Raw genomic sequence first — 9,536 nt, 5'->3', positions numbered from 1 at the left:
ACACCCAGAGTGGCAGTTGTTCATGCATTCTGGTCCCTTTAATTTCAGGAAGCTACATGGCGATGTCTGAACCAGAAAGGCAGAGGGAGCAAATGGAGGAAAGTGTTAAGTCTGCAACCAGCCTTTTTCCTTGTCACTTCTTTCCCCTCTGTTGTCAGTGTAAGAGTTGGCTTAGAGAGACCAGGCACTCTGCACTCACAACTGTGTTGGGCCATAGATACACTGGCAATATTTTACTCAATATTTATAGACATCTCTTGTTAACTCAGGCAAGTGTCTTCAGCAACAGGAGTGGGGAAAAGTCGGTGTGGAGAGCTGCAACTTCTCAGAAGGAGTCATCCTTAAAATTTTTATAGTACTATGCAAAGGTCTTCAAAGTAAAGAGTATAATGCATAGCCCCAATGCTCTGTTAACAAACAACATGACAATTTTTCTTTGATGAAAAGGTATCAGAGCAAAGCAAGAGCCAGCACAGCTTCAGTGGTCAGGTGCCCAAAATTCTGTAGCCAGGATGCCTGGGTTCAAATTCTCGAATTACTAGCTGTGTAACATTGGGCATGATACTTAACTTCTCTGTACCGCGACTTCCTCTTTTGTAAAATGGGGATGATAATACTACTAGTATTATGAAGAATGAATGAACAAACGAACATATAGGACCTGGCACACTGTAAGTGATATATAAGAGTTTGCTGGATGAGTTGCAGTGGCTCATGCCTGTAATCTCAGCACTTTGGGAGGCTGAGGTAGGCAGATCGCTTCAACCCAGAAGTTTGAGACCAGTTTGGGCAACTTGGTGAAACCCTGTCTCTACCAAACAAATCAAAAACCAAAACAAAAAATTAGCCAGGTGTGGTGGAATGCACCTGTAGGCCTAGCTACTCGGGAGACTGAGGTGAGAGGATTGCTTGAGCCCAGGAGGTTGAGGCTGCAATGAACTATGATTCCATCACTGTACTTTAGCCTGGGTGACAGAGCTAAACCCTGTCTCAAAACAGAACAACCACAAAAACTCTGTTAAATAAATAAGCATCTTGGCCGGGCGTGTTGGCTCACGCCTGTAATCCCAGCACTCTGGGAGGCCGAGGTGGACAGATCATGAGGTCAGTTCGAGACCAGCCTGGCCAAGATGGTGAAACCCCGTCTCTACTAAAAATACAAAAATTACTTGGGTGTGGTGGCGGGCACCTGTAATCCCAGCAACTCTGGAGGCTGAGACAGGAGAATTGCTTGAATCTGGGAGGCAGAGGTTGCAGTGAGCCAAAACCACTCCATTGCACTCCAGCCTGGGCAGCAGAGCAAGACTCCGTCTCAAAAAAAAAGCCTCTTTCTTCACTATCTGTAACCTCTTGACTTAAATAGACTGAATCAATGAGTAGTCTTATCATTACCTCACTGGTCAAGCAGGACTGGCCATATAATTTGTGGGGCCTAATACAAAATGAAAATGCAGGGTCCATCGTTCTAAAACTATTAAGAACTTCAAGATAATGACAACAGGGCATTAACTTAAGTGTGAGCCCCTTTTAAGTGTCTGCCCTTCCATGCAATTGTACAAGTTGCTCACCCATCCAGCTGGCCCTGGTGTCAGGAATTAAGACTTGATTTAGCCAGCAAGGACTGTTAGGAGATGGCAGAAAGAGACTATCTCAAAACTATCTTTAAGCTTTTTGAAGATCTCACCCCAGAATTTCAAGGTGGTTTATATTGATTTTTTTTTTTTTTTGAGGCAGAGTCTTGCTCTGTCATCCAGGCTGGTGTGCAGTGGCCCAATCTTGGCTCACCTTAACCTCCATCTCCTGAGTTCAAGCAATTTTTCTGCCTCAGTCTCCCAAGTAGCTGAGACTACAGGTGCCTACCACCAAGCCTGGCTAATTTTTGTATTTTTAATAGAGATGGGGTTTCACCATATTGCCCAGGCTGGTCTCGAACTCCTGACCGTGTGTGCCCCCACCTTGACCTCCCAAAGTGCTGGGATTACAGGTATGAGCCACTGCCCCTGGCTTTGTGGAATTTTAAAAAAATGTAAACCAAATGATACATCTGTTGGCTGTGCAAAAGGATTCATTTGAAAAGGAGAGTATTATTCTTTTCTTTGAATGGCAATGGATCCAACTTTTATTTATTTTTCCATATGGGTCGTTTTATTCTACACTTCCTCCAAAAGCAGCCTGCTTAAAGGGTCAGTATTGACATGTCAAGAAACCATGGGTTGTTGGGTAGCAGCCATGTTTCATGTTAAAGTGGCTTCATGCAGAGAAGTGAAATGACACGATGATTCATTTACACATTTATTTTCTATCTTGCTTATTCTACCAGACTGAAATGGAGAACAATGCCAGCAATTTTATAGACATTTTGACATAAAGTAAACAAGTATTTTGATGTTGAACAGTTGTACAGACTACTACATGCATATAGGTATGCTGATTGGTGCAGAAATATTGAGTTGAGTTGATCAACAAAACTATTAATACGAAATCACATTTTCTTTTTATGGAGTTAAAATGCAGCAGATATGGGAACATTGATACAAACACCATTAAATGGCAGAGAAAGGCATTGTAGTAACGATGCAGGATGGACAGCTGAACAAACATGAGTATGCTAACTCATATCCTCTCTACAAAACTGAAATAAGAACATTTCATATGCAAATAGAATGAAAGAAAGCACATTGAGGCAGGTGAATGAGACTAGACAAGACTTAACCACTTACAAATAAGTTTCTATTGAGAGTTTGTGTTAAAAGTATTTCAACATGGTATAAGATGAAATGCTAATGCTATTATGTGTGTGGACAGGACAGGATAACTCAATTGAAAATTCATAAAAAACAAAATACTGATTGTGCTTCTTTTTCCCTGCAGCATTCAGAGCATTCATAGACGAGTATGAAAACCCTCTAAAACACTGAAGTTAATAAAAGTCAATGATATTTCATGTGACTGTACCTAGACATCTAATACCATGTATAACTTAGAAATAGGAAATTGTTTTACTTACCATATATAGCAACTTTAATAACTATTAATTTAATGTTTAATTTCTGATACTCTATTTCTTAAGTTTAAAAAATAGTTTGGGTGCTTTTAATCTGGGAGATGTTAGAGACAATAGAAAGAATCAAAACCTCTGCAACTTGAGAAAAAAGAATAACTTGTATACCAATTTATTTTGCAGGGAAATCACCCATAATTATCTCCGACAAGGTTTTTCTTTTTTTTTTTTTTGTGCCCGTTAATTAGTGACAGTACTAAACAACTTCCTCATAAGTTTTCATAAAATTACTTTGTGAATAGCCACAGAACTGTCCTGAGTTTAACAATAATCTTATAATTTTAGTACTAAATGTTGGATTAATAAATTTTGGGAGTTAGACAAAGTTTTAAAAGTATGACTAGTTAACAAAAAATGTGGTAGATAATTCAGGCTCCCCCTCCTGACTTTAAACATAGACATGCCCACATGCATACACACACAAACACATACAGCCTCCTCCAAGCCAATCAACTTTTAGAGAATATACATGTAAACTTTATTTAAGCCTTATTTAACTCATTTAGAGATTTACCTTCCTCTATTAGTTTTTTTCCATTCTTTTCTTTCCCCTTCCTCTTCCTTCATCTTCTCATCATCCTTCCTTCCTTCCATCCTTTCCTTTCCCCTCCTCACCAATGCTGGCCTTTGAAAGTCTACCTATGTTAATTTTGTAGACATCCAAAAATTAAAATAAGATACACTTTTGAATACTGGACCTCGGTAGACAGGTCACTTCTGAGGTATGTACATACTTTGACTAGTGAAAGAGCTAATGTCATACATAAAAATTCACCACAATAGCCTCCCTTTATTTTACACATGACAGTGGTGAAAGACACCATTTGAGGCAGGTCTACATTGGCAATGGAAAATAAGCAATTATATGGGAAAATCAGTAGATATTTCTCATTAGTTTGTTAGTAGGCAATACTTTTAAACAGAATTAATGTATTTTGACTATGTAGATATGACACAGAGATTTGTATTACAAGCCTGAAAAAACAGTTAAAATACTATTTCAGTATTTATGGTAAAGAATACACAGATGTAAATGATTCCAAAAGTGAGCTAGTTTAACTAAAAGTGTTATTGCACTGCCTCAGACCTTTTCTGACTAGATGTTGAGTAAGCAGTTGACAGTCACTTTTGTACCATGGCCTATGTACATGACATCATAACGTAAGGCATTGGCATAGCAAGATGATAGAATCACGACGAGCTTTTAAATGCAGTAGACATGGACAGTCAATATTGAGTTTTTACATAAGCTGCATATAGACAGGTATTTAATACATTTAGTGAGCTGGTGGGCAGCATGATGCTTCATCTGAATACTATTTAATAAACTAGGAACTTTTTTTGAGAAAACAGGAATACAGTATTTGTTAGGCTATAACTAAATAGTAATCAAATCTAAACTGTCATGCAATTATGATTTAGAACATGGATTTTTTAAGCATCATAAGTTGACTTCAAGTCCAAACTAAGTAATGTGTTATACTAAAGTTTTCATAAAATAAATAAGCAAAAAAAAAAAAACCCATATAATCACTCAAAAATTAACCAAACAATAAAACTTCATTAAAATCAAGGTATTGTTTTCCTTTTACTGATGATGGCTAGCAGATACTCTAAAGGTGAAATTTCAGTGTATTTGGAAATTCCTTTGCAGTTTCAATGCAAGAATTTCCAAGTTAGCCTGTCTTTAGTATTAGTGTCGTCTGCACCCTCATTCCACAGTGACCATCTGCTTTGGTTGAGTAGTTGCATTTAGACGATGTAAGGACTATGCAGTGTGCAGTGTGCTTGCTGCATTCTATGTAGTCCTTGGTAATCACCCAGCTCCACTCCTTTCGCAGAAAATAAGGGCCCTATCTAAATTTATATGATCTGGCATTTTAAATAAATCAGAAGAGAAAATGAGCCTCCCTCTCTGTTATCTTTCTTGATCAATGAGATTAACATTAAAAAATTAAAAAGTCTCGGATTAAATCTAAACAGATGAAAATTTAGACTTGATCATCAAAAGAAAATTTAATAAAGAAAAAATTTTGACACCATAAGCTTCTATTCTCATTTTATAGTTTATTCTGGCAGATAGCCAATTATAGTAAATCTAGAACCAAAGTGGTTATGAATTACTTTATGAAATACATCCTGAGGTGTACAAATACTTAAATCAGAAAGATGGACCAGTTTGTTGAATATTCACATAATGACTAAGTATACTCAAATGTGTGGTAATAAGGAGACTGTAAAAGTCTCCTCAGATAGATAGTATATTTGAAGTCGTAATTATTGTAAGGGCCAGGTGCAGTGGCTCACACCTGTAATCCCAACACTTTGGTAGGCTGAAGCAGGAGGATTGCTTGAGGTCAGGAGTTTGAGGCCAGCCTGGGCAACATAGCAAGACCCTATCTCCATAAAAAAATAAAAACAAATTGTAGAAGAAATGGACAAGTAATTTCTCCCTTCAGAAGAAATTCATATTTGATTATTAAACACTAAAAAGTTATGGCAATTAGGTAAAAGAAATGCACTATCTAGTTTTAATAGAATGTTGTTTGTCCAAATGTCAATGTTTTTGTAAAGCCACATGGGTTGGTAGATAATGTGTATATGTATTATTTATATAATATATAATATTATATTATATAATATTATATATTATATAAATATATATTATACATATTATATAATTATACAGGTGTATAATATGTATAATATATATAATTATACATGTGTATAATATGTATAATTTAGCAAGTAAAATGCCCTCCATTTTATGTAACAGTGAATTCTACTCATATACATATGTAAAATTTTGACTGTTTAGGAAGCCACAGAAGAATTTTAGAAGACTAAGTCATTAGCATACTAATGTGGATCAAATAATTTCTTTTGAAATACTTTTCAAAAAGAAAATCCATATCTCCTATTTGCCAGTCATTTTACTGTATATCATCTTATTTATGCTATTTTTAAAAAATCTATATTTATAAGAAAAAACATTAATTTCAAATGATCACCTGAAACGATTTTTACATGAATTAAAAAATACTGATCCAAATGCAAATTAGTTGTAATTGAATGTATAGCAAAGTATAAGTTTTCAATAGAGCTTTCTATTCTTAGAAACTTTTGCTAAAGTTTTGCTTAAATTGCCATTACAGATATTTTTGGCCCAGAACCATAAAAAAACTACCAGAGCAATATCAGTTTTCCCTGATTGAAGTATTTGTTACTATTGAAAATGATTAAAAGAGTAATATTGATATTTTCCTTTTTGTGTACTGCCCTGAAGACAGGCACATGAACAACCTGTTACACAAATTTAATGGAGATGCCTAAATCTTTGTGATAAAGTTATGAATTAGGGACCACCTTTCTCATCAAGCCAGCTGTGTACCTTTGAAATTAAAGAACTTAATAGAGGCTTAAAAAGTACTGTACTTTTTTTGTCCATCATGGGGGAAAGCACTGTGTCACTGTTTTGTTGGTCAAGTCGTATTATTATGCTGTATAGAGACAGTTCCTTTGTCCTTATGCCTTGCTATGTTTTCTGACTGCTGGAACATCCTCCAGTTTCTCTTGGCTTTGGGCTTCAAGTTGTGATTGCTAATGGCTCATTTCGTCTTCACTTTGACTTGGTACCTGATACACTCTGCTCAGGCAGATCCTAGGGAAGGATTGCTGGGGGTAATGCAGACAGGAGAGTAATGAAAAATCTTAATTAGCAGGATCGGAAATTTGATCTCAAGAATCTGTTTCCAAACCAGGATAGCAAAACTTGACAAAAACGGGGAAGGGAGTGAGATGGCCGAGGCATGTCTACAAATGGTTTCTATTGTACTCCAGGGTACACTAGGTAATGTTAATAAGTTGCCCAATAATATTCCCCTTTAAACATTTTCTCCCACCTACCCTCACTTCTCCAAACAAAACAAAGCAAGCAAGCAAACACACAAGTAACAGTATGAAACAGAAAGACTTCAGATTGAAATCAAGGTGCTAAAAGCAAACATAGCCGCTATGTAGTTAAAGGTTATTAAAAATGTGTCAGTGTGTTAATGGTACCTCATATTTGCTTAATAAACCTTCTTTATGCATTCCCTGAATTTTTTATGGTTTAATATCATATCTCTTTAAAATTGCATAAGTTCGGAACTTGGCTATGTGACAGGATAGTGTCACACACTAGTTTTTGTAAGTGTTTTATAAGTTGCATGTTTTTCTTTTTCCCTTTTCTTTGGTTTTGAGCTAAATCTTAACAGAAATATTTTTGCCAATTCTTTAGTGTGATTTTCATAGAATACGTACATGTTTATCAATTAATTCTAGTGATAGCATTTTGTTGGATAAGTAATTTGAGTAATATCAATACATATTTCTTTCTGTGAATGTTTTCCTTACAAAAATCTTCCTAATTTTCATTAAACATTATGATGTGAGTATAATTTACAGGTTGAAAACATAGCCTAACCCATACACAAATAATGTTAGAAGCATGTTGCTTTAAAGATGGGTTGGAAATCTAGCTGTAGTAGAATTTCTGGCCAGCACACACAGATGTCTATGGGGATTTTAGAAAACCACTTGTTTTTTTTTTTTTTCAAGAGTCAATTCAGGGTATTTCAGGCTCTACTTGTAATCTTCAAGTAGAATGGAAATGGTGGGTTTTGGGAGAGTCAACCCAAATAGACTTGTCATTACAGATCCATAATTTTTTTAAACCCACCATTTTGAGTTATTATCTTGCTTCTCACTAATGGCATAAAGGTCAAAATAGCATTTTCTGTGTATCCCAAGTGTAGACTAGGGTACTGCTAGACATTTAGCTACACTTGTGATTTTGTTTTTATTTAGGAGCTAGGAATACTCTGAAAGTGCTGTGAAAAGGGTAGCAACAGTTTTATCAAATATTTTTGGAATAAGAATAAAAAACCTGAGATGTAATCACTGAAAAAACAATGCCTGGGATGCTACTGTAGTTTTGGGTATATGCAGGGAAACTGAAGGTGGTTTTCAAGTCCTGGTTAAGGCATCCTTTCTATCTTCTCTCAGACTGACCAGTAGAGGGCACTCGACACAGGGAATAGCAAGCCTGACGGCGGAGCGCCCATGACGTCTTTGAACCCGTACCTTTCTACTCTGCCTCTGCCCTTACTATTCCGTGTCAGTTTCCCTGGGTCTTGATTTTGAAAGTCTATTTTAAGTATTTGGTAGGCCATCATGAATCTGTTTTATGTTGAAATGGAGCAAAAATAATTAAAAGAAAAACTATGTAGCCATGTTGTTGGCCAGCACTGCCCACCATGGAGGGAAGATAATCATTGCTCAGATGGGCTTTGGGCTTTCATAAAATCAGCAGCTTGATGTGGCATCTAGTTCAGCATGCAAACTAGGATTTAAAAAAAAGTCAAATAGAACAGTTATGGGAGTATAGAAACGATCATTTTCAAAGTCATTTTTGGCTAGAATCCTGTTCTGCCGAAATGGAAAATGTCTTCGTTCAAATACATTGCCAATAGATTTCAGACAGCTACTGCAATTTAAAGCCTGGGTGTTTAGAAACCCTATGCGGTGGAAATTCAGATTCTAGATTAGAGAATGGAAAAAAATAACTTGAGTTTGAAGGAAAATAGAAAGGAGTTATAGACATTCTCTAACAACAAACTCAAATCTACTGTCATACTATTATTAGCTCACTGTAATCCACTGGAATTAGATTTTACTAATATAACCTCTTAAATATGAAACCTCTGCTAGACTGTAAATTTGAGGGAATGAGCTGTACCTGAGTTAATTTTGGGTACATGGGAGACCCTCAATACATATTTGTTTAATAAAACATTTTATTAACAGCAATCTGGAAGTATCTGTCAGATGATAAGAAATAATTTCTTCAGGAGAGAAAGAATTGTAATTATGGGCTGAATTCTAAATTTTCTGTAAATAATAAGTATTTAGTCTAAACTTTATGCAAATACATGTCTATACCTAACATAAATTTCTCTGCTTAAAACATATTTAATTTACTTACGTTTTTCGTAGTCGTTCTTCTTTTTTTTCTACGTGTATCTCTGGCTGGCCTTGGGTGACTTTATTATGAAAGATAATCTCCCACTTCCCTTTATTTATATGTGTATTTATAGGTTAAGATCCCTTTGGACTTAATAAGGAAGAGAATATGGTAAATAAATTTATGAAATTAACTTAGGCTGTTTTAAAAAGATAAGTGGAAGAAGTGGTCATTGAAACCACTAAAGATAGCATTTATGTCACAATAAGTGCTAAACTGAAAAATATGAGGTTTCACCAAGATTTGGAGTCAGGACCTTTCCTTTTTCTTAGTAGGGACGGGCCTTAAAATGTTTCCATTTTAACTTAGATTTTGTGGCTTTCTTTTTTTCTTTCTTCTTTTTTTTTTTTAGAATTCTGTTTTGGGGGAGGACAATGCAATGGCAAAATCCACATGGACCTAGCGACTAAA

This window comes from Callithrix jacchus, chromosome 16 (genome assembly GCF_049354715.1).
Source record: "Callithrix jacchus isolate 240 chromosome 16, calJac240_pri, whole genome shotgun sequence".
Lineage (NCBI taxonomy): Eukaryota > Metazoa > Chordata > Mammalia > Primates > Cebidae > Callithrix > Callithrix jacchus.
Note: the sequence above shows the minus strand (reverse complement) of the source record.